At 36.2% G+C, this 24899-nt stretch overlaps 2 pseudogenes; both read left to right on the plus strand.

Annotated features, from left to right (window-relative positions):
- The first annotated feature begins 18676 nt into the window (after positions 1–18676).
- Positions 18677–18766, plus strand: LOC116470117 (small nucleolar RNA U13; annotated as a pseudogene).
- A 502-nt stretch (positions 18767–19268) lies between these two features.
- LOC116468675 (ubiquitin-conjugating enzyme E2 C-like) lies at positions 19269–19781 on the plus strand (annotated as a pseudogene).
- The last annotated feature ends 5118 nt before the right edge of the window (positions 19782–24899 follow it).

A 24899-nucleotide genomic window follows, 5' to 3' on the forward strand; every position in this document is an offset into this window, starting at 1 on the left:
CTCAGGATCAAGTGATCCTTCTGCTTCAGTGTCCTGTGTAGCTGGGGCCACAGTCCTGTACCACTGTGCCCAGGTAATTTTTTATTTTTTATTTTTTGTAGAGACAGAGGTCTCACTTTGTTTCCCAGGCTGGTCTTGAACTCCTGGGCTCAAGCAGTCCCCTTACCGTGGCCTCTCAAAGTGCTGGGATTATAGGTGTGAGCCACCATTCCCCACCAGAACATTTTAAAAACATATTTAAAATTTTTGGTTTTTTCCTGCTTTCTTTGCAATTGTTTGTGGTAATATCTACTGTAAACATTTAAAAGTAAATGCAAATTAAATACTAATTTTAATGACTAGTCACATAGGCTAAATTGCTTATGTAGCTAATAAAATAGTTTTAATAAGAAAATATAATTAATTAGGCTGGGCATGGTGGCTCACACCTGTAATCCCAGCACTTTGGGAGGCCACGGAGGGTGGATCACCTAAGGTCAGGAGTTTGAGATCAGCCTGGCCAACATAGTGAAATCCCATCTGTACTAAAAATACAAAAATTCACCAGGTGTGGTGGCATGTCCTTGTAATCCCAGCTACTCGAGAGTCTGAGGCAGGAGAATAACTTGAACCCGGTAGGCGGAGGTTGCAGTGAGCCAAGATCACACCACTTCACTCCAGCCTGAGTGACAGAGTGAGACTCTCTCCCTCAAAAAAAGAAAAAAAAGAATATGTGATTAATTAGTGGGCTAAATTGGTGAAATGATGCTTTTGTCTTTCTGCACACCGTCTACATACAGTGTCTACAATTTAAGTGAAAAGATTCTTTTAGCATGGACTTAAATTGAAATTATAGCATCAGCAGAAAGCTTTTTGTAAAGCGATTAAACATCTTTCAGGAAATTAAAGTTGATTACAAGAGCTCAATAAGATCAGTTTGTGTTATAAATGGATTATTAGTTGGTTCTAATGTTAACTCTAAACCAATTTTTTGCTCTTTATTCATTCATTGGAAGATGTTTCAATTGACCTCTTTTTAGTTAAGCAAGCTCTCAGAATGTTTGTCGTGGTATTCTGAACTCCCTTCTGACCAATACATTTCACAAAAAGCTCCTCCTTTGTGATCTTTGCTCATCGGCTTCATTCCCTAATCAATTAATCAGTCTGAGGCTAATTTAATATTATCTTTAGAAAATGTTAAATCATCTATCTTCTTGTGCTCTATACATTTTGGACTCACTCTGCTCATCATTACTTGCTATCAAAATAATGCAATATAATTTAATATTAGCCTATAATAAATTTAATTCAGAAGGGAATTTTTTTGTAGGAGAAAACACATTCCAGAGTCCTGAAAGAATAATTTACTTGGTAGTAGAAAAAGCATGATCCTTAGAGCATGTAGAAATTCTTAGGCTGAGGTGGGAAGATTGCTTGAAGCTAGGAGTTCACGATCAGCCTGGGAAACATAGGCAGAATACATCTCTACAAAAATTTTTAAAAAAATTATCCAGGTGTAGCGGCATGTGCCTGCGGTCCCAGCTACATGGGAGGCTAAACCTGGGTGACAGAGTGAGACCCTGTCTAAAAAAAAAAAGAAAGAAAATAAATTCTTGGCCAATTAATTTGATGTCATGTTAAATAATAGACAAAAATAGCCATTGGAAAACTCAGAAGGCACAAGTAAGGTACAGCCATGCACTGAATAGCAATGTTTTGATCAGCAGTGGAACACAAATGCTACAGTGGTCCTATAAGATTATAATACCACATATTTTTACTGTACTTTTTCTATGTCAGTATATGTTTAGATACACAAATACTTATCACTATGTTACAGTTGCTTACAGTATTCAGTACAGTAGCATGCTGTACAGGTTTATAACCTGGAAGCAATAAGACATACCATATAGCCTAGGTGTGTAGTAGGCTCTGCCATTGAGGTTTTGTAAGTGGACTTTATAATGTTCACACAACAATGAAATCACTTAATTTCTCATTTCTCAGAATGTATCCTTGCTGTTACTTGATGCATGAATGCGTTATCATTTGAATTATCCGTGTCACACTTTCTTCCATTAGTATAGATTATTGAAATTGAAGTTTTAAAAAGTATTTAAGGCTTTTAATCATCTTGGTGTACTACTCTCACAATACTTTTAACAAAGACTTCTTTGAAGTGAATTTTTAATTGGATTGGATTGTATGGGTTTCTGATTTTTTAAATTTAAGAAGTTTAAAGTATTTTCCAACATTATTATTATTATTATTATTATTTTTTTTTGAGACAGAGTCTTGCTCAGTTGACCAGGCTGGAGTGCAGTGGCGCGATCTTGGCTCACTGCAACCTCTGCCTCCGAGGTTCAAGCAATTCTTCAGCCTCAGTCTCCAGAACAGCTGGGACTACAGGCACACGCCACCACACTGGCTAATTTTTGTATTTTTAGTAGAGACAGGATTTCATCATATTGGCCAGGCTTGTCTCGAACACCTGACCTTGTGATCTGGCTGCCTCAGCCTCCCAAAGTGCTGGGATTACAGGAGTGAGCCACTGCACCCGGCCCCAACATTATATCTTAATGCCTTCCAAGATTGCTGATTTTATGTTTATCTTTCTGACAAAAACGTGCATATTCTAAGTTAAAGCTGACTTCTCTTACTGAAAGAAAATACTGAAATACTTCAGCAAATACCGAAGCTATTTGTTGAAATGTATTATATAGTCTATAAAAGGGATAAGAAGGATACTGACATTTGCTGAGCACCTGCTATGTTCTAGGAACTATGTGAAGTGTTTTACATGATATCTCATCTAATTCTTCCAACAGATCTGAAAGAATGGTATTAGTTTCCTTAACTTCCTTAACTAGATGGAGAAAAGCTAACTCAGAGAGTTAAATAATTTCCAAGGGGAATGTAATTTGTAGCAGAGTTATTCAGACCCATGTCAATTTGGCTCAAAAGCTCACCTGCTTTTCAGTATACTGCCTTTTCTCTTGTAAAGTTAAGAAACAAATGAAAGTGATTTTTTTCAGAGTCCACTTGGACTGAACTAAAATGACCAAATTTAGAAGCATTTCCCAGGTAGGATTTTACCTGTGATAAGATAAGGTAATTAGTAGAATTAACATTTAGTACCAGGAATCAGAATTGAAATTTTGGGCCTTTGGTTCTCCAACTTTCTGTAATCACATTTCCTAGGAATTCCTCTAATTAAAAATGTTTAAAACATTCTTTGAGCACTTGTGTGCAAAGCTTAACCCTTCAATAACAGCTTCTGTCACCTCTGAGATGGGTTTTTAAGTCCTGCAATTTCTATCTTCATAACATAATTTTCCTGTCAGTTCTAACCAAATTTTAAGAATACTATATTAACTTAGGTAAATCCTAAATTATGAGCATATAAGAATGACTAAAATAATACAAAAATATATACATACTAAGAAAATAGACAGTTGAGGCAGCTTAAAGCCATATTGAGTCAGAAAATGAGAGCGGGATCCACAAGTTGGGCAAATATGAAAGAAAGTGAGGCCTTCATCAGTTTGAAACAAAATTATATGATGGCATTAAGCGATTAGGGTTTGAAGTGGTAGTCACCTTCGTTATCAATGGCAATGCCGTATATATTCAGCCATTATCCCAAAAATGTTTGGGGCAATAATGATATAGATTAAAATATAAAAACAAATGATTTCTTAGTTCACCAAAGATTCATTAACACACTATACAACATAATTTTACCTTTTTAGATTAGATTTCATGTAGTATTCAGAAAAGTCAATGTAGGGTAGTGGAAAAATTACTGGTCTTGGTGGTAGTCAGGAAACCTGGATGTTCTGGCCCCAGATCTACCCTTAGATTATATAATAGTGACTTAGCTATATTTTGGGGCTTTTCATTTCTTAACTCAAAAATGAGGTGTTGGATTCATTGGTTATTCTTTAAATGTCCCTCTTAGGTAAAAAATGACATAATTCTAAGTGCTTTTAGTGGAAAACACGTGAAGATATTCAGGAGAGAAAGAAGTTGCCATTATTAAGAAAGCTAGCATTGTTGACAAAAGGAGTTATGTGAAATTGTGTAGCTAGGAATAAAAAGAAATGCATCCTCGACTAAAAGAGTAAAAAAATTTTAAATGAGTGGAATACTTTTTGACTAGGCACTGAAGTATGTTGGTCTGTATAAAATACATACACACTCCTAATTTGATTGCCAAATTTATATATCCTCAGTTTTAACAAAAATATCACAATGTATCAATATTTTAAAGGACTCAATTTATGGAAAATACATGAAAGTAATATTTAATAGGACTTACATATATTTGAAAATGAAAATTCCATTAAATGAAAACTGTAAAATCCTCTCCCAAAATACAGAGTTAAGGTTGAAATTTTGCCCATGGATTTTATATAAAATGTATATCTAGTTCCTAAATAGCTTTCTTCAAAACCATAAACATAAAAAATGCTCAATAAATAAATTAGAATCCCAAGTTAAATTTATCTTTAAACAGTAAGCCCTATGTTTTAAACACGGTGTGGTTTAAATTTTTTAAATTACCATATACAACATATTCACCAGAAATACTAACAGTGTGCTCTACTGGTATGTATATATTACCTGAAAACTAGGTTTCATGTAGTAAATTCAGAAAAATTCAGCCAATTGAAAGTTTTGATCCATATTACCAAAAACTTTTCAAAATACAATTTGTGCTGAATAAAATTAATATTGGTTTGCTGAATCAGCACATTGCTTTTGCAGATACAACATTACATAGCTTTTCAGCAGTTTACCTGGATTACCAGAAATTCTGTGCAGAACTGCCTAGAAGTAGGACTATGAAGCATTCAAGGGTTTTCCCTGCAAAAAATGAAATCTCATCTGAACATTTATTCACACTTTTAAATGTATTCTTTGTCAACATCCTAAGGAAACTAATATTATAGCCTTTGAGTTAGAAAATAATATTATAGCCTTTGAGTTTGAACATAGTGACAAAGTAGGAACCCTAGGGACAATGAAAAGGATGCATCAGTCTTGCTCAGCTCAAAGCAAAGTCCTACTAAGATGACCGGAAAGCATTCAGTATAATATGTTAAAAAAATTTAAAATTCCCAGATAAACTCACATGTCAGCTGTTATGTTAAATTAAATGTCCCAGAAGACATGTGCTTCAGTTCAATCTAATATCAGTAAATAAAGGGGTAGGATGGTATGCCAACATAAATCTGAAGGGATTGGTAGCTTTCATTTTACATGATACAAACTACTAAAATAAATTAATTGGATTACGTAAAGAGAGAGATAAAAGGAAGATTTTTAATATAAATGAAAGGAAGATCCAAGTATTCTTTAACCTAAAAAGTTTTTCAGACCTAATAGGCATGACAAAACCTGTCTTCATTCCTTTCTATTCAGCTCAGCAAGTGCTTTTGAGCTCCAATAGTTAATCAGTTACCAGATCCCACAATCTTTGTTTTTCGCACTCCTCAATTTTTGCTGTGAATTGTTCCTCTAATGAATGTACTTAGGATCACCAGCTGGCCAATGCTTTTTTTGGCCTTAAAAAGGCAATTATTATTTATCCACAATTAGATTTACCATATAAAATTGTTACCATATAGCAACAGCCTATAAAACATGATAGTTACATTATGAAAGAAGTAGATGGCTTAATATAAATCATTAATATGTGAAATTTATTTGGCAAAATTATTCAGTCCAGCTTTTAAAATGACTATAGCCATGCACAATTTACAAAAAAGCATAGTAAGAGAATATTATATACCAAATAACCTTTATGCAAACAAATCAATGAACATAACACAAGTGTTATAAAACAATATCTAGCTTTACAGAAAAAGTATAATGCAGGTATTACCATGTTAAAAATTGATTATCTTTTTAAACATCATTTCTTAATTTAACTTTCCAAAATGCATAGAAAACTGAGAAATTTTAAAAATATACTTACCCTTCAATTTATTTAGAAAACCTCTGCTCTTGGTGAAAAGGAGAAATTGTTTCACTGCTCACTTTCCCTGAAGCTATGAACTTAAACATTAAATCAGTGAACACCACCTCTCTGGACCACACTGGTTTGCTAGACACTACTGCTATGTGGAAGAGTTCTGCTGCATCTAAGCTATATACTGTGTGCAATGGATAACCTAATATGCCTTTCATTTAACTGGCTGGGCAGGTTTCTACCGTCTGTGGAACATGGAATCAAACCAGAATATGTTGGCACAACAGGCCAGTAAAACCGGTTCTTCTGTAGATCCAGAACCTGTCCAACCAGTCTGTTTCAAAGGCTAGCCCAACGTGCTGCAGCGGCTCAGCTCTGCTAAGCTTGTACTGGGTGAGTTATCCCCACCTCCCGTCAACTCCCAACAAACTACTCAGAAAGTTGTAGCCTCCAGCAAAATAATTCAGAGTTCTAGTGGGAGGGGTAGATCTGTGTCAGGTATAGCAAGAGTCCATTGTTATAAGACTCTCGTGGTAGACATATATAAGGAAGTGGTCTGTTATCTTCAGAGGTAGGTAATCCTTTTAAACATGTATTCTAGGGCATTCTGCTGACTACAGCCTCTAGAAATAGATTACCTGTGATGAAGATGAATCCTGTAATGCATGACCTTTTCCACTAGTCTGCTTGGCTTTGCTTGATCTAGCTTAGCCTTGAGGAGAGAGATTGATATTCCCCACAGGGTAGTGGGCTTGAGAGCTAGAAGGAAGCATTTCTAGAAGGACAGAAACAAGGTGTAGGTTGACCAAACATTTGCCTGGGTGTGTTATCTTCCTTGTTCTCAAATGATCCTCATACCATTCCAGTCTAAAATTGGAAAAACTCCTACTTCTACATACTAGGGACAACTTAAAGAGGTTTTGCTCTGAATATTCAACAGTTCAACACAAAGTATTGATATCAACTATGTTTCAAGAACTGTGCCAGGTACAGGGTTCACAATGTAAGTAAAATTAGTAAAGATGAGAGCAACATCAAAGTTCTCGATTAAGCATGTCTAGTAAACTTTTGGAAAGAAGAAATGAGCAGCAAAACATTACATTTTGACAGAAATTGGTTCGTATTAAGAGAGATCATGTGAGATTTGTTCTTACTCTCTCATAATACTTGCACATTTAGAAGCAGTATTTCCTGTCTACTGACATAGTGTTTCTGAAACTTTTGTGCTTAAGAATCATCTGAAGTGTTGATTAAGAGCACAGATTCCTGGGCCTAACTGCCACAGATTCTGCTTCAACATTCAATAGGAATGTTGCCCAAGCACTTCTAGTGATTCTGACGCAATTATTGCAGGGACCATAGGCACATATTCCATGCTCAGTTTATTTTCTATTTTTATACCTAATTAAAAAGAATACATATGAACCAAAAGTTGCCATTTTTATTTTTGTATTTCTAGTGTCTAGAACACTGACTGACACTTATAAGGTACTTAATAAATGCTTATCAGAGTTAAGCACTTGCTAGATCTCAGGGGAATCACAACTAGTAATGACTATATGAATCAAACTCCATCAAATACTATAATTATAATAATTGAGATGGGAGCTCAGAAATGGGAGTGAGTATGACTATAAGTATGGGGAAGACTTCACATGGGAGATGGGTTTAGAGGCTTTTCTTTTTAAACCATGGCCAAAGATTTCTATCTGCAGGATAACAAGAGGCTAAAGGAACAATAAAAATAGTGCCTTTGATTTGATAACAGTAACAAAAGTGTTAAGTATATGAGGACACCATGAACTCAAAACTTGGTAATAAGGTTATTTTCTACAGCAGGTTCAGCAGATTTTTCCTTAAAGGAGCAGAGACTAATAGAGTCAGCTAGATTGTCTCTGTCTCAACTATTAGGTTGTAACAGTGTAGCACAAAAACAGGCATAGACAATAGTCAGTTAAATGAGTGTGATATTGTGAAATATGTGTTTGGTCTTTGACCCTTTTTCCTGGTGTACAACTCCTAAAATCCTTACTCTCCAAAGTGATGTCTTTGGATGCTAATGAGTTGACTGATAGCTGGCAACCCCTAGGTAGCTTCAGGATGGGGGCTGGTCACCAGAAAGACCAAGGCAGGATTAGGGGCTTAGGATTTTCAGCCCTTCCCCACAACCTGTGGGTTAAATTGATCACTAATAGCCAATGGTTTAATCATGCCTATGTAATGAAGTCTCATGAAAACCCAAAGGACACGATAGCTTTCTGATAGCTGAACACGTGGAGCTTCCTGGAGGATGGTGCACTGGAGAGGGCATGGAAGTGCAACACCCCTTCTCATGTGCCTACCCCATGACTCTCTTCATCTGTACCTGTGGCAACATCCTTTACTGTAAACTGGTAAACATAAATGGTTCCCCTCGGTTCTGTGAGTTGCTCTAGCAAATTAATCAAATCCAAGGAGCGGGTCTTGGGATCCCCAATTTATAACCAATCAGTTAAAAGCACAGGTAAAAATAACCCAGGACTTGTTGGCATCAGAAGTAGGGGGCAGTCTTTTGGTACTGAGCCCCAACTTGTGGAATTTGATTTCTGGGTAGATAGTGTCAGAACTAAATTGGAGGATACCTACCTGGTATCTGCTGCAGAATTCATTGCTTGCTTGTTGGTAGGGGAAAATCTCCACACATTTGGCTGCAGAAGTCTTCTGTGTTAATTGTTTGTTGTTGAGTGAGAGAACAGAAAAAGTACTTTGAGTTTGAGTGTGCTTTTTTCCACACGATTGGTATGGATGTGTTCAAATAAAACTTTACAGAACAAGTGGCAGGCCAGATTTGGCTAGTAAGCCATAGTTTGCTGACCCCTAATCTAGAGTAAAACCTGTGAATTGTTAATTGAAAAATTAACAAGATTACATAATTGTCTAGGCAAATTGGCTTTCGAGTCATAAAGACTTGGGTTCCATCCCAGTTCTGTTCCACCCTAGCCTTGTCACCTGAATCAGACATCAGTTTTATTTATAAAATGGGGAACAAAATAATAGTACCTATCTCCTAGAGTTATTACAAGATTCAAATAATAATTTAAATAAAGGTTTATCTGCAAATCTGATACACAGTAAGGGCTTGATAAAATGTCAGCTGAAAATAAAACTAGTTAAACATAGCAGTTGAACTTGTTTATTTCTGTTGTCCTTGAAATCCCAGTAAAATGACAGTAGAGAAACCAAAACTGCATGAACCCTTAAAGATCAAAAAGATTGAGAGAGATAGTGGATAAGAGACGTCTATGTATTTTTGCAAGGAGGAATGAGAATGAGTGGTGACTTAGCAGAATAGAGAGGAAGTCTAACTACTTGCCATGATAAAAGCATGTCTGTCTCTACTGCAGAATGCTGGAAAAATTCAGGATTTGGAGGTACAAGGTACCCTTAAATAGCCTTGGGGAGTAGAGTGGGCTTGGAATGGAAGGATTGGTTGAAAATCTGTTTAAGCAACAGTTTGCTCCGTATGTCCCATCTCAACAAATAAGCCTGGATTCTTCGACCTTGACAGACATAGATAGGACTTGTTGATTCACGGTAGAAGAGATTATCTCAGGTTTGTTCTAGATTTGGGAATACTAAGCAGAGCTGAGAGTGGATGCTAAAGCACCATACTGAAATCAAATGATTATATTATTTTTCCTATTGGTTCTATAACAAAATTTCCTCAAATATAGTGGTTTAAAAAAACACAAATTTATCATCTTATAATTCCAGGGGTCAGAAGTCCAAAATGAGTCTCAGTGGGTTAAAATTAACATGTCAGCAGAGTTGTCTTTCTTCATGGAGGCTCTAGAAAGAAATTTTGTTTTCTTGCCTTTTCCAGCTCCTTTCAGCCACCTGCATTACTTGGCTCATGGCTCCCTTACTTCTTCAAAGCCAGCAATGGATTTTTCACATCATATCATTTTGTCCCTGACTCTCTTGCCCTCCTCTTCTATATTTAAATCCAACTGAATAATCCAAGATAATCTCCCTTTGTTAAGGTCAATTTTTTAGCAAGCTTAATTCTACCTGCTATCTAAATTCTCGTTTGCCATGTAACATAACATGTTCATAGGTTCCTGGGATTAGGATGTGTGGACATCTGTGAGAGGCCATTATTCTGCCTACCAGAGAGATTAAGTCAGAGTCTGTGTATTGGTTGGTGAGATACCTATGTCTGTTCATCTGCTTGGCTTCCAAATGCTAGTGACTAGGTTCATATTCTTCACTCACAAAGTAGGAAACTGGAGAACTTCTCTGAGAAACTCTCAAGACCCTGATCACCCTAATGCATTGGTTATAAACTAGGACTGATTTCCCCCCACAGGGGACATTTGGCAATCTTTGGAGAGATACTTGATTGTAATAACTAAAGATATGCGCAGAGGTGTGCTACTGGCATCTTGGGGATAGAGGCCAAGGATGCTGCTAACCATCTTGCAGTACACAGGGAAGCTCATCTTCCTGTTCCCCAAAATAATTATTCAGTTCAAAATGTCAATAGGGCCAAAGTTGAGAAATCCTACCCTAATGTTAAGTCTATCAGTTAACATCACCCAAACATAAATCAATGACTGATTAGAGAGCATGTAACATGAAAAAGAGAGAGGAAAATAAACCAACAGGTAAAATGAACGTAGAAAAAACAGTCAATGCAGAGAATAGAATAGTATTTTAAATTGGCTATCTTAATATGTTCAAAGAAATAAGACAAGTTACTGATTGTGTAAAACAAGAACCGAAAGGCTATCCAAAAGTAGAACTTTTTGAGAACAAAAAACAGATATTGGAAAGTAAAGATATGATAGTAGAAAGGAAGTCAGTAACCCAGGTAGAATTTAGTGATTTCACAAAGATTGCCAGATTGGTTAAAAATGTGAGACCCAACTGTATGCTGCCTGCAATAAACATATTTTAGACATAAAAAACCAAATAGGTTAAAGGTAAAAGGACCAAAAAAGACATACCATGGCAACACTAATCAAAAGATACTTATGTTACTATGAGACAAAATAGGTTGTAGATCAGAGTATATTATTAAGGATAAAAAGGCTCACTTCAAAATGATAAAAGGGTGAATTCATCAAGGGTACCTAATATAATTGTACGCATTCATGTGTCTAATGATACAAATGGAAAACACAAATTAAAATCTGATAGAACTGAAAGTAATACAGAAAAAATTTGTAACTAGATCCCATAATTATATCTGGAGATTCCAATACTTCTCTTTCAATAATTGATAGGGTAAGTAGACAGAAAATTAGTAAAAGTGTAGAAGGCTTAACACTATCAACCTACTAGAAGTAATTGACATTTGTAGATCACTTTAAAACAACAAAACACACATTCTTTTCAAGTGCACATGGAACATTGACCAAGTTAGGCTATATTCTAGGTCATAAAACAAGTCTCAAATTTAAACAGACTCAAGTAATACAAAGTATGTTTTCTGATGACAATGGCATTAAGTTAGAAATCCATAACAGAATGATGTGTGGGGAATTCCCCAAATATTTGTAAACTAAACAACACACTCGTAAATAACTCATAGGTCAGTGATGAAATCAAACAGGAAAGTATTTTGAGCTAGATGGTAATGAAAATTCAACATATTAAAATTGTGGGATGTTGCTACAGCAGTACTTAGAAGGAAATTTATAACACTAAATGTGTTTTAAATAAGATATAGACATTAAATGTCTATGTTGGAAAAAGAAAGATCTCAAATCAATGACCTCAACTTCCACCTTAAGAAACCAGAAAAAGAAGAGAAAGAAAATAATAAAAATTAGAGTAGAAATCAATGAACTGAAGACAGAGATAGAAAAAATCAGTACAACCAAAAGCTGCTTCTTTGACTGAATCAGTACAACTGATTTAAACTTCTAGCCACACTGATTAGTGGAAAAAAAAAGAGGATAGGATTGGGGTAGGGGGAGAAAACACAAATTTTGAATATTCAGAATGAAAGAAGTGATATCAATACAGATGCAACAGATTAAAAGTGTAAGAAGGAAATATTATGAATTTTATGCCAGTATAGTCAACTTAGATGAAATAGACACAATTACTTGAGAAACACAAACTATCACAGCTAATCCAAGAAGAAATAGCCTTTTATTTATTAAATAAATTTAATTTGTAGTTAAAGACCTAATCATAAAGAATTCCAAGCCAAGAGTTTCACTGGTAAGTGGTTTCACTGGAATTCTTACAAACATTCCTGGAAGAAATAACACCAATTTAATGCAAACTTTTCCAGAAAATCAAAGAGGAGGAAATAACTGCCAATTCATTTTATAAGGCCAGCATTACTCTGATACCAAAATTAAACAAAGACATTGCAAGAAAAGAATTTTATAGATTAATATTTCTTATGAAATAGTTATAAAATTCTAAAAATTTTAGCAAATTGAAGCCAATGATTATTTCAATAGGTGCAAAAAAATTTTGGACAATATTAACAGACTTTCCTGATAAAAGGTATTTGTAAGCTAGGAATGGAATTCACTCATTATGACAAGTGGCATCTATGAAAAACCTACAGCTGACATCATAGTTAATGGGGATAGTGAAAGACTGAGACAAATAAGGCAAGAAAAAATAAAAGGCCATGTAGACTGGAAAGGAAGAAGTAAAACTGTCTTTGCAGGTAATGTGAGTATCTGTGTAGAAAATTCTGTAGCATCTACAAAAAATATTCTAAAACTAATAATTGAATTTAGCAAGCTTGTAGTAAACAAGATCAATATACAAAAACAATAATAAATAATAGCAGTGAATAATCTAAAATTAAAATCTGAAAAACAATACTATTTATAATAGTATATTGAGTAGTACCAAAAATTATGAAATATTTTGGTATAAATTTTACAAAAGATGTGTGAGAACTGTAACTAAACACTATAAAATATTGCTGATGGACATTAAAGACTACTCAAATAGAGAGAGATACAGGGTTCATGGATTGGAGGACTCCTCTTAAGATGTAATTTCTTGGCTGGGAATAGTAGCTCATGCTTACAATTCCAGCACTTTGGGAGGCTGAGGTGGGAGGATCGCTTGAGCCCAGGGGGTCAAGGCTGCAGTGAGTTGTGTTCATGCCACCGCACTCCAGCCTGGGCAACAGAGGGAGACCCTGTGAAAAAAAAAGATGTAATTTCTTCCTAAATTGATCTATAAATTTTATGCAATCCTAGTAAACATCCTAGCATTTTTGTATAAATTGACAGGTTGATTCTAAAATTTATGTTGAAATGCCAAGTCAGAACAACTTTGAATAAATTAGAGAATTTATACCTAGTGGTGTGCTGATGTTTAACAACTAGCTCTCTGGAAATACTTTTGTGGTGTAAATACACCATGGCTGATTTCAAGCTACTAATGTGACATCACTGAACACAGGGTACGGAAGAGATGTAGAAGATCAGTTCTTGTGAATGGGTGCAAGCCAGTTTCAGCACACCACTTATTACACTACATGATTTTAAGATTTATCATAAAGCCACAGTAATCAAAATGGTATGGTACTGGCATAGACAATAAAAATTGAGTAAGAATGTATAGAGAGTTCAGAAATAGAGCCACACATATATGACCAATTCATTTTTGACAAAGGTGAAAAGATAATTCAGGAGAAAGGAAGGAGTTTTTTCAACAATAGTGCTGAATTGGATGTTTACATAAAAAAGAACTATCCATGCATTATACAACTGTTAACTTACATCATGGTTCTAAATATAAAATATAAAACTTCAGAATTTTTAGGATAAAAACTTTGTAACCTTGAGTTACACAAATATTTACTATATGTGACACCAAACGAATGATTCAAGAGAACAAAATTCATAGATTTAACTTTGTCAAAGTTAAGAACTTCTGATCTTCAAAAGTCATAGTTAAGAAATGAAAGGATAAGCCATAGACTGGGAGAAAATATTTGCAAATGACGTATCAGATAAAGGGCTTATATCAAGAATACATAAAGAAGCTGGCAGTGGTGGTCTGTGCCTGTGGTCCCAGCTATTTGGGAGGCTGAAGAGGAGGATTGCTTGAGCCCAGAAGGTCAAGGCTGCAGGAAGCTGTATTGCACCACTGTACTCCAGCCTGGGCAACAGAGTGAGATACTGTCTTAAAAAAAAACAAAAAAAACATGTTTGTATTCTGATTTATATAAGCAATTTTTCTAATGAAAAAAAAAAAATCAGCCTGGCTTGGTGGCTCAGGCCTGTAATTCCAGCACTTTGGGAGGCCGTGGTGGGCAGATTACCTGAGATCAGGAGTTCAAGACCAGACTGATCAACATGGTGAAACCCTGCCTCTACTAACAATACAAAATTAGCCAGGTGTGGTGATGCATGCCTGTAATCCCAGCTACTAGGGAGGCTGAGGCAGGAGAATTGCTTGAAACCCGGAGTAGAGGTTGCAGTGAGCCAAGATTGCGCCACTGCACTCCAGCCTGGGCAGCAAGAGCGAAACTCCATCTTAAAAAAAAACCACACACACACACACACACACACACACACACACACACACACACACACACAAATCAAACCTGGATAAAACCATTAATGAAATGCAGAAGAAATATCTAAAGAACTTTGGAGCTGGAGGTCTGTATTATGGTTCTATTCTGTCACTTTGGGTATCGTTATTGTGATTTTCAGTTTGCTTAAAATGAGGGAGTTGAAATGTTTGGCTTATAAGGTCATATATAGCTGAAAAATTCTGTGTAAAATATGGAGAGCTCTCAAGAAACTTTTATGTGGAAGATAGTGTTCTGCATTCACATTTGTAAGTGTTTTAAATAATTTTTATAGGATCAGAATAACTGATAGACCCTTACATATCTCAGTATTGTAATTAAATAATTTTGGGGGTGAGGTAACAGAATCCTATTCTCAAGGAAAATTGTAAGCAAATGTAACATAACAACTATAACTTTTATGGTTTTAGATAAACTCAATTTTTACAAAATAATTATATTTTGAAGTAGAATTTCTGATCACAATAATTTTATTCCGTATTTTTGAAATATCTAAAATATTCTACCAATTATTTTGAGTTTTACTTTTACTATTTAAAATGACAAAGAAAAGCCCAGTTGGGTATCTTTCAGTATATAATTACATCATTTTTGAGATTTGAGAGGATTTATTTTTGTTAATACTAGTTTACTATACCTCCAAGAGTAAAAAGCTATTTGAGATAATTCTGATAAGCATTATTAGCTTAAGAAATTACATGATACAATATATCAGTCTAGCAAAGTCATACTTGTATTCCGTGAATATATACAAATACAAATAAATTAAAATTAAAATTTAAAAATAGATTAATAAAACAAAATTTAAAAAAGAAATTGCATAATAGTGGTCAAAAAATGTCTGAAACCAAAGTAGAAGTCATTATCTCAGTTAAGAAAAGGATCATCTACACATGATTAAAGTAAGTTAATATTAGCTTGTAATGCCAGCACTTTGGAAAGCTGAGGCTGGAGGATCGCTTGAGGCCAGGAGTTTGAGAGCAGACCGGACAACATAGAGAGATGTGTCTCTACTAAAAATAAACAAATTTTTTTAAAAAGTGAGTTAACATTAAATTAGAACAATTATTTAGGCCCTGTTAACATGACCTTGGAGATGTGACAGCCATGCAAATATAAGTGGTTGTCCCCAGGTACAGTATATATCCTTAATACCATCTAAATGGGATATGAATCAGAACATAATAAAAATAATTATACATAAAAAATTGAAATACTATAAAGCTATAGCTAAGTCGTGGCTCTAGGTTAACTACCAACTCCTTCAACAGCAACAGCGTATTTTAAAACCCTTTGTCCTGGTTCTAATCAGAGTTCTTGACTTTTTGGCCTTCTGTAGTGTCACTGGCCAGTCTTCTTCTGTGTCTCAAGTTGGTTCATTCTGAATGGGTCACTTTTTTTTTTTTGAGACAGAGTCTCACTCTGTTGCCCAGGCTGGAGTGTGGTGGCATGATCTTGGCTCACTGCAACCTCCACCCTCCAAGTTCAAGTAATTCTCCTGCCTCAGCCTCCTGAGTAGCTGGGATTACAGGTGCCTGCCACTGCGCCTGGCTAACTTTCTGTATTTTTAGTAGAGATGGGGTTTCACAATCTTGGTCAGGCTGGTCTTGAACTCCTGACCTCATGATCCACCTGCCTTGGCCTCCGAAAGTGCTGGGATTACAGGCGTGAGCCACCGCGCCCGGCCCTGAATGGGTCACTTTCTTTAAGCTGATATATAAAATCTAGGAAGTTCTCAGTCTGTTTTGGAAGTTGATAAATTACAGATATTTAGGGAGGCTTCTTCATAATAATAACTAGCATTTTCAGAAGTTTGCCACTTTGACATACTTTTTTTTGAGACAGAGTCTCACTCTGTCACCCAGGCTGGAGTGCAATGGCACAATCTTGGCTCACTGCAACCTCCACCTCCCAGGTTCAAGTGATTCTCGTGTCTTGGCCTCCTGAGCAGCTGGGACTACAGGCGTGTACCACCACACCTGGCTAACTTTTACATTTTTAGTAAAGATGGGGTTTCACCATATTGGCCAGGCTGTTCTCGAACTCCTCAAGTGATCTGCCTGCCTCAGCCTCTCAAAGTGCTGGGATTACAGGTGTGAGCCACTGTGCTCAGCTGAAGTACTTTTTTGTATAGTGATGTGGTTTGGCTGTGTCCCCACCCAAATCTCATCTTGAATCGTAACTCCCATAATTCCCATGTGTCGTGGGAAGAACCTGGTGGGAGGTGATTGAATTATGGGTGCGGGTCTTTTGTGCACTGTTCTCGTGATAGTGAATGAGTCTCATGAGATCTGATGGTTTTAAAAAACGGGAGTTTCCCTGCACAAGCTCTCTCTTTGCCTGCTGCCATCCATGTAAGATGTGACTTGCTCCTCCTGGCTTTTCACCTTCCGCCATGATTGTGAGGCCTTCCCAACTTCGTGGAACTGTAAGTCCAATAAACCTCCTTCTTGGGTATGTCTTTATCAGCAGCATGAAAACGGACTAATACATATAGTAACTCGTTTAATTCTCACAAAGCATTGAGGTAAGTATTATTTAGAGATGAGGAAATAGTTACAGAGAGATTGGCAGCCTAGTTCTAGAAATCATGTGTTTTAACCATTACATTATACTGCCTTAGAGATGAACTAGATTTTGTCCTTACATTGATATTATATTATTTTAGCTACTTTTGTAACAAGTGTAAACTTGTTATTGTTGAAGTAATTACCTTTTAAGTTCCCTCCAATAATGTACCTTCTCTTCTCTGCCACTCAGTGGGAAGAAAGGGTCTTATAGTCAACTCCCCTTAAAAAAAAGTCTCCCCCCAACTGCTCAGAAGTCATTTATTCTGTATTAGTATTTTCCAAATGTATTTGACCTCAAAACACTCTTTTTTATAGCATACTTAATTAGCCCCTACCTAATATTGAGTGAAGTATTCTATGTGACACTAGTTTGGAAAAATGAGGCAGTACTTTTATTCACTGTATTGTTGTGGTATAAATGTCCCCCCTGGAATAGCAGCCCAGATTAAAACTTCTAATAACTGTCTGGTTTTGCTATTTATTTATGATGTCCTTTCATGTGTATATTATATAAATCTAGTTAAAATTATTTTAATCACAAATGAAACTAACATGAGCTACTTTAGCCAACAACAAAAAAGGGAGATTTATTTTGAGGCTATAAAGTTATCCCAAGAGGAATATAGGGATGTGGATATTTCAAAAGCAGGGAGACAGTCTGGCCAAATGAGGAATTAGAACCAGAAAACAGCCTCATAACTCTCATTCTCTCTCTCTAGGGTCACTTGGTCTTTCATTTCTGCATCTATCTGCAAGTCTACTTCATCTTTCTTTGCAGTTCCAAGTGTCAGCTAAAATATCCTAGTGCTTTCAGATTTAGATAATATTGGCATGAACCATATTTCATACCCTGTGGGGCTCATGTGGCTTCTGTGAGATTTCTACAAATTTCTGAATGAGAAGGCAGTGAGATAAGGGGGTGGAGGAATGCCAGGTTGATGTTCTCATGGTCACCTCTGGCTATGGGTTTCTGTTTCCATATGCAATAGATTTTGTTGAAGGTTTGGGGGTTTATATCATAGGAATATAATCAGGATTGCCTGTTGGGGATACTTTCAGACACTCCTGAGAAAATTCTTTTGGCCCTTTGTCCAAAAAGTCCCTACACTTCAAATTTTCTTACTGACTTATTTCTCCTTCTCTCCCCGAGACAGAAAAAACGGTTTTTTTCTGGTGCCATCCAGAGTAGTTTTACCATCTGCTTTGTTTCTGTGGCTTCTGACACCTATTCCCTCAGGGTCTTACATTCTATCCCAAGCATCTCAAACAAGGATGTGTCCCTTTATGGTTGTGTTAGTTTGCTAGGGCTAACTAGCAAATTTATTTTGTCACAGTTCTGGAGGTTAAAAGTCTGAGATTAGGTTATCAGCAGGGTTGTCTTCTTCTGAGGGCCGTGAAGGAAGGATCTGTTCCAGGCTTCTTCTTGGTTTGTAGATGGAAATGATCTCCCTGCCCCTTCACATTGTCTTCCCCCTGTATGTGTGTGTGTCCACATTTCCACATCTTAGTAAGGACACTGGTCATCTTGGATTAGGGCCCATCCTAATGACTTCACTTTAATTACCTCTTTAAAGAACCTAGGTTCTTTTGTGTTTCATAAAGTAATGATTGTGTTTTCACATTATTGTGTGAGGTGTGCCTCCCTCAGTCTGCACATTACCTGACATGAAAAAGTTTAAAGAATGACCCTATCTCTAAATTCAGTTACATTCTAAGGGGTAGGACTTCTACATAAGAATTTTTGGGGCAGGGACGTACTTCAGCCTATAGCGCTGGTAGTTTTTGTTAAGATAATACATATTTGCCCATGTTACTTTTGCTTCACAGTGTTTATGGTAGTGGGGGACATTCTCCCTGAAGCAAATTAGTTTAAGCAAGCAGCCTTAGCTGATTAGAATTGGGTCTCAATTCCACATCTCCAGGAGGAAGAATCCGATTAACAGTGGTTAGATTATGTATCCACTTCAGAACACTCACTTTTGGCCAGGGATCAGGTTTTCTCACACAGTAAGGCTGATGGGATCCATCCTTGTTGACTAGAAACAGTTTTCAGTGAAATGAGACAATTAGGAGCTGGCTAGTCCACTTAAGCATTTCATCTACCATTAAAAAAAAAAGTAGGCAGTTGTAGTCATGTTCTCTGAGTTCCTGTCTCCCTGCCAGTGCTGCCTGGATGGCCTGCCAAAACTGCAACACAGCTGCCACCAGCATTGCTGCCCATAAAGGAGCAGAGTGCAGCAGTGGGTACGGCAGGATACAGCAAGAGCTGAAGACCCTTGTGATCTCTGGCAACAAAGGAATTTCTGCCTTACCTGCATCAGACAACCTTTTGAAATCAGTAGGACCATCCCTGAAGCAGCTGGCACGGAAGACCTGAGATATAAGGTTTCCCTGGAGTTCCCCAGTGGCTACCCGTACAACATGCCCTTGGTTAAGTTCCTCATGCCCTGGTACTATCTAAATGTGGACGCCCAGTGTTAACACCTGTCTGGACATCCTGAAGGACAAGTGGTCTGCCCTGTATGATGTCAAGAACACACTGCACTCCATCCACAGCCTGCTGGTAGAACTCAACATCAATAGCCTTTTGAACACACATGCTGCTGAGCTCTAGAAAAACTCCATAGCTTTTAAGAAATACCTGCAAGAAATCTACTCAAAGCAGGTCTCCAGGAAGGAGCCCTAACTCGGGCTGCCCAACCTCTCCTTGTGTTGTCTCTTCATTTTTCCCTTAGATGGTCTGTCCTTTGCTTGATTTCTGTATAGGACTCTGTATCTTGAGCTGTGGTGTTATTTTTGTTTTGTTTCTGTTTTTTATTTTTTTTTATTTTTGAGACAGGGTCTTGCTCTAACAGGCTGGAGTACAATGGCATGATCACGGCTCACTGTAGCCTCGATCTCCTAGGCTCAATCAATCCTGCCACCTCAGCCTCCTGAGCAGCTGGAACCACAGGTGTAAGCCACAGTGCCAGGCTAATTTTTAATTTTTTTTTTTTTTTTTGTAGATACAGTGTCTCCCTGTGTTATCCAGGCTGTCCTAGAACTCCAGGGATCAAGAGATTCTCCTACCTTGTCCTCCCAAAGTGCTGGGATTACAGGCATGAGCCAAGACATTTCACCCATTTCTGTTTTTAAAATTAAGTCTCTGATTGAGCTCTTGTGATGTATATTAAATAAATACATTTTGCTTATTTTTATAAAAAATTGTAAATTAAAATTTATTTAGAATAGAAAAGAAAAGAGCTCTATAGTATATTTTCTAATTTTAGTGGCTAAAACCAATTTCAATAGTAGAATATACTCTTAAGAATGTATACTTAGAAAAGAATGTATTACTTAGAAAATAATATGATTGATCAAAACTTAAAAGAAAAATAACTTGAAATGGTTATTTTACATCTGTATTTAATGATGAAGTAATTGGTATACTTCAACTTCTAATATGAAGCCATAGAACTACAAAGCAAGATGAACTTATGGTTAAATATGCAACTTGCTTTGTCTGAAATTACCCAAGTACTATACAGGTGCTAATGAATTCTACTTGAGAAGACATGCAGTGAAAATTGCATCACTCCTTGGTTCTGTGTGCTGCTGTAAGCAGTGATTTTTTTTTTTGCCTACCTATAGTTTTTTTCTTTAAGTTACTACCTTGTGCCAAATTAAGAGATATGAATTTGCAAATAGCTTCATTTTATGTGCCAGCAGTAATTAGACTCACAAGGAAAAGTAACCTCAGCTACATTTACAAAAGTTAGTATTTTATATTTCATTCACTGGATACGTGTGTCACTATAACTTATTTTTTTCTGTGACATATTTTAGAGATTTCCTATGTCTGAGAGTGTCGTGATCAGTGTCTTTAATGCTAGAGAAGTCATAATTAGCTGGAAACATGGCTGGAGGTCACATTTTCTAAGTAGGAACATGCTATTACTTCTGGCCTGGAAAGCAGTGGCAAACTTTTATATATCTCCCTACCCCACTTTCCCCGCTCAGTATTAGAGTAGTCTTATTAAGAGTTTGAATTTCAAAATGAGAAAGACCTGAGTTAAAATCCCAGTTCAACCATGTACTAATTGTAAGACCTTAGGTAAGTTACTGGGCTTCTGAGTGTAGTTTCTTCATCTGTAAAAAGGAATGATAAGATTATTACAAGGATTAAACAGGATAATATTTGCAATATGCTTAGCAAGATCTTGACACATAGTGTTTTAAAAGTAGTAACAATAACTAAAATAATATTAATTATAATTTTCAAGGCCAGGTCTGCGGAAACAAAGTTGCATGGGCCATGGTCCTTATTTTCAAGAAACTCATAGACCAACGGAGTGTGTGACTCAAAAAGCATCACTGTAGAGGTGTAGGAGTATTACGGAGATGTTGCTTAAAGGGCACAAAATTTCAGTTAGACAAGAGGAATATGTTCAAAAGATCTATTTTACCTCATGGTGATTATCATTAATAATGATAGATTGGATACTTGAAAATTGCTGAGAGTAGATTTTAAGTGTTCTCATGACCAAAAAATGGTATGTGAAGTAAATGGCTTGATTTAACCATTACACAATATGTACATATATCAAAACATCATGTTATACACCAAAAATACATACAATGTTTATCAATTTAAAATAGTATCACTGTAAATATATCATTATTTTGGAAATGTACTTGGTACTGGATAGTTGGTTCTTGGTATTTCCATGAAATGCTGTGTTACTGTTTTTAAAAATTACCTATAAATAATTTTTTTCTCTTAACTTTGGATTTTAAGAACTTTATACCTAGAACTGTAGGTATTGGCATTCTCTGTCCTGGTCTTAGTTCTGTTTCAGCCCCACAGCTGTTGGGCTCTTTCTTAGGTACCAAGAAGACAGCTAAGTGGGCATGATATCCAAATGATGGGCCATATTCACCCTAGAAGATGAGTTTTGGTCAAGATGGGAGGTTGAGAGGAAGGACCAGAATATGAGATGCAAACTCAGGAAATCTATCCAGAATTGAGGCAAAGAAAAACAGGATCAAGTCATTCAGTTGGTACCCAAGGCCAGGATTCCTCCAGGCACCTGTACCTTGGAAAAGAGGGACCAGAGAAACTTCAGGAACTCAAGAGATCTGGGTAGGAGCTCAAGCCAGGAGCCTGACATTTGCAAGAGCAGTGTCTAACCAGGGGGTAGGGTAGAGTGAGAGAGGTGGAGAGAACAGCACTTTCAGTGTTCTAAGTGGGCTCTAAACCTTTTTTGATTGTTGATCTTTATTTACTTATTTATTCATATATTATACACACGTACACAATTACATCTTGGTTCAATGAATAATAAAGTTCATTGTTACTGATAATTGCAATTTTTTCAAATAGTTTAAAAAATAATTTTAAATTATTTTGATTAGCTTCTTTCCAGACTTGATTATATTGTTACTGTTTTTAAATACAGATGGGACTGATGGAGATTGTGCTATTTTCTTGTTTGGTATTGTGTGTGCATTGTTCCATTACCTTCAATTTGCCTTTTCTTTGCCTTTTAAAGCCATTGTGTGAGAGTGAATTTAGTAATCCATAAGTGCACTTAGTTGGGCACATATGGGTAGAAATATATTGCCATACACTGAAACTCAGTGAAAATTTAAGGTATCTTATTTACTCTTTCTATTTGAGAACACCTGCTCTTCCCTCTGGTTTCTTCGCATGTCATGTGGAACATGTATCTTTTCCTAACATTCATAGGATAAACAGTCACAATATAATCCTTATATTTTTCTGAACTGATAACAGAAGAAGTTGGGAGAAGTTAAGAATATACTACTTTGTTTCTTATAAGAAAGAAAAGAGAGACAGATTGATGTATAGAGCTACAGAGAAGAGGAGAAAAGCGGAGGTTAAAGAGATGTGGGCAATTACTAGAGGTGGCAAGTTTTGGGATAAAGATATAAATACTGGATCTTTTGAGGAAGTTTTACTATTTGAAATTGAAGTAGCCTATCCTCCTTACCTTTTATTCTGGTTATGTATTTTTGACTAAATAAAAATGCTGCATTCTTTTAAACTCTCAATGACAGAGTGCAGCACTATACACTAAAAATGTCTTTTCTTGCTTCTTCCTTATCTAAATCCTGCCATGCTCAAGATCCACCTTTTCCAGGTAACCTGTACCAGACTCCAGGCTGTATTTTCTAGAAATGCCAGCAACAATATCTCCCATCCTGAATGCTTTTTTATACAGTAACCTTGGCACTCTTTCCATCCCTGAAAAGCCTATACAGATGCAGATAAGTACATAAAAGGATCACTAGCCATTAGCAAAGTGCAAATTAAAAATACAATAAGATATTTTTAAGATAATTATTATAACAGCTAAAATCTAAAAATTACGATACCACCAAATACTGGTGAGTGCATAGAAATTGGATCTTTCATACATTGCTGATGGGAATATAAAATAGTACAGCTACTGTGGAAAATGGTTTGGCAGTTTCTTAAAAAACTAAACACACTTTGTAGTTCGAGACCAGCCTGGCCAACATGGTGAAACCACGTCTCTACTAAAAATACAAAAATTAGCTGGGCATGGCGGTGCACGCCTCTAATCCCAGCTACTCAGGAGGCTGAGGCAGGAGAATTCCTTGAACCCGGGAGGTGGAAGTTGCACTGAGCCGAGATTGCGCCACTGCACTCCAGCCTGGGTGACAAAGACTCCCTCTTGGAAAACAAACAAACAAAACAAAACAAAAAGCTAAACATAACATATGATCCAGCATTGTACCCCTTGGTATTTACCCAAAGGGGTTGAAAACTTGTGTTCGTACAAAAATCCTTACATAGATGTTCATGGCAGCCTAATTTATAATAGCTCCAAACCAGAAACATTAAAATGTTCTACGATAAGTGAATAATGATGTGAGCAGTGAATACTACAAAATACTACAGGGAATACTACTTAATAAAAAGGAATGAACTGTTGATACACAAAATCATTTAGATGGCTCTCATTATGCTAAGTGAAAAACACCAATCTCAAAAGGTCACATGTTGTATAATTTTGTTTATATAATGTTCTCGAAATTACAAAATTATAGAGGTGGAGAACAAATTAGTGTTTGCCAGGGGTTTAGGATGGGGAGGTGGTGTGATTGTAAAGGGGTAGCATGAGGGAGATCTTTGTGGTGATAGTTCTGTATCTTAATTTCAGTGGTGGTGAGTGATAAAATGGCACAGAAAAATGACAATGTCAATTTCCTGGTTTTAAGTAACTGTAAGTACTAGGATGTATCTATTGGGGAAGCTAGCAGGTACATGAAAACTCTTGTACTATCTTTGCAATTTCATTTGAATCTTTAATTATTTCCACATGCAAAGTTAAAAAACCACAAGAGATTGAAAACTTTTTGTACTATCTTTGCAAATTCGTTTGAATCTATAATTATTTCCACAGACATAGTTAAAAAAAACAAGAGATTAAATTTAGATTAGACCCTCATCAGCCTTTGTCCCCACTCCTTCCCTGCTCCTGGAAAAAGCAGCAGAAGGGCATGGGCAGGGCACACCAAAAATATGTTATAATTTCTCTTGTGAGTTTTTCTTTGACCCCAGTATTAAGTAGAATTGTGTTATTTAATTTCCAGATATTTGTAGGTTTTCTAGATATGATTAATTTCTAATTTAATTCCATTGTATAATATCTTAAATGTTTTAACTTTTTAAAAAAATAATACTTTAAGTTCTGGGGTACATGTGCAGAACATGCAGTTTTGTAACATAGGTTTACACATGTTATGGTGATTTGCTGCATCAACCTGTCACCTA

The sequence above is a fragment of the Hylobates moloch genome, unplaced genomic scaffold (assembly GCF_009828535.3).
Source record: "Hylobates moloch isolate HMO894 unplaced genomic scaffold, HMol_V3 SCAFFOLD_5, whole genome shotgun sequence".
In the NCBI taxonomy this organism is placed as follows: Eukaryota; Metazoa; Chordata; class Mammalia; order Primates; family Hylobatidae; genus Hylobates; species Hylobates moloch.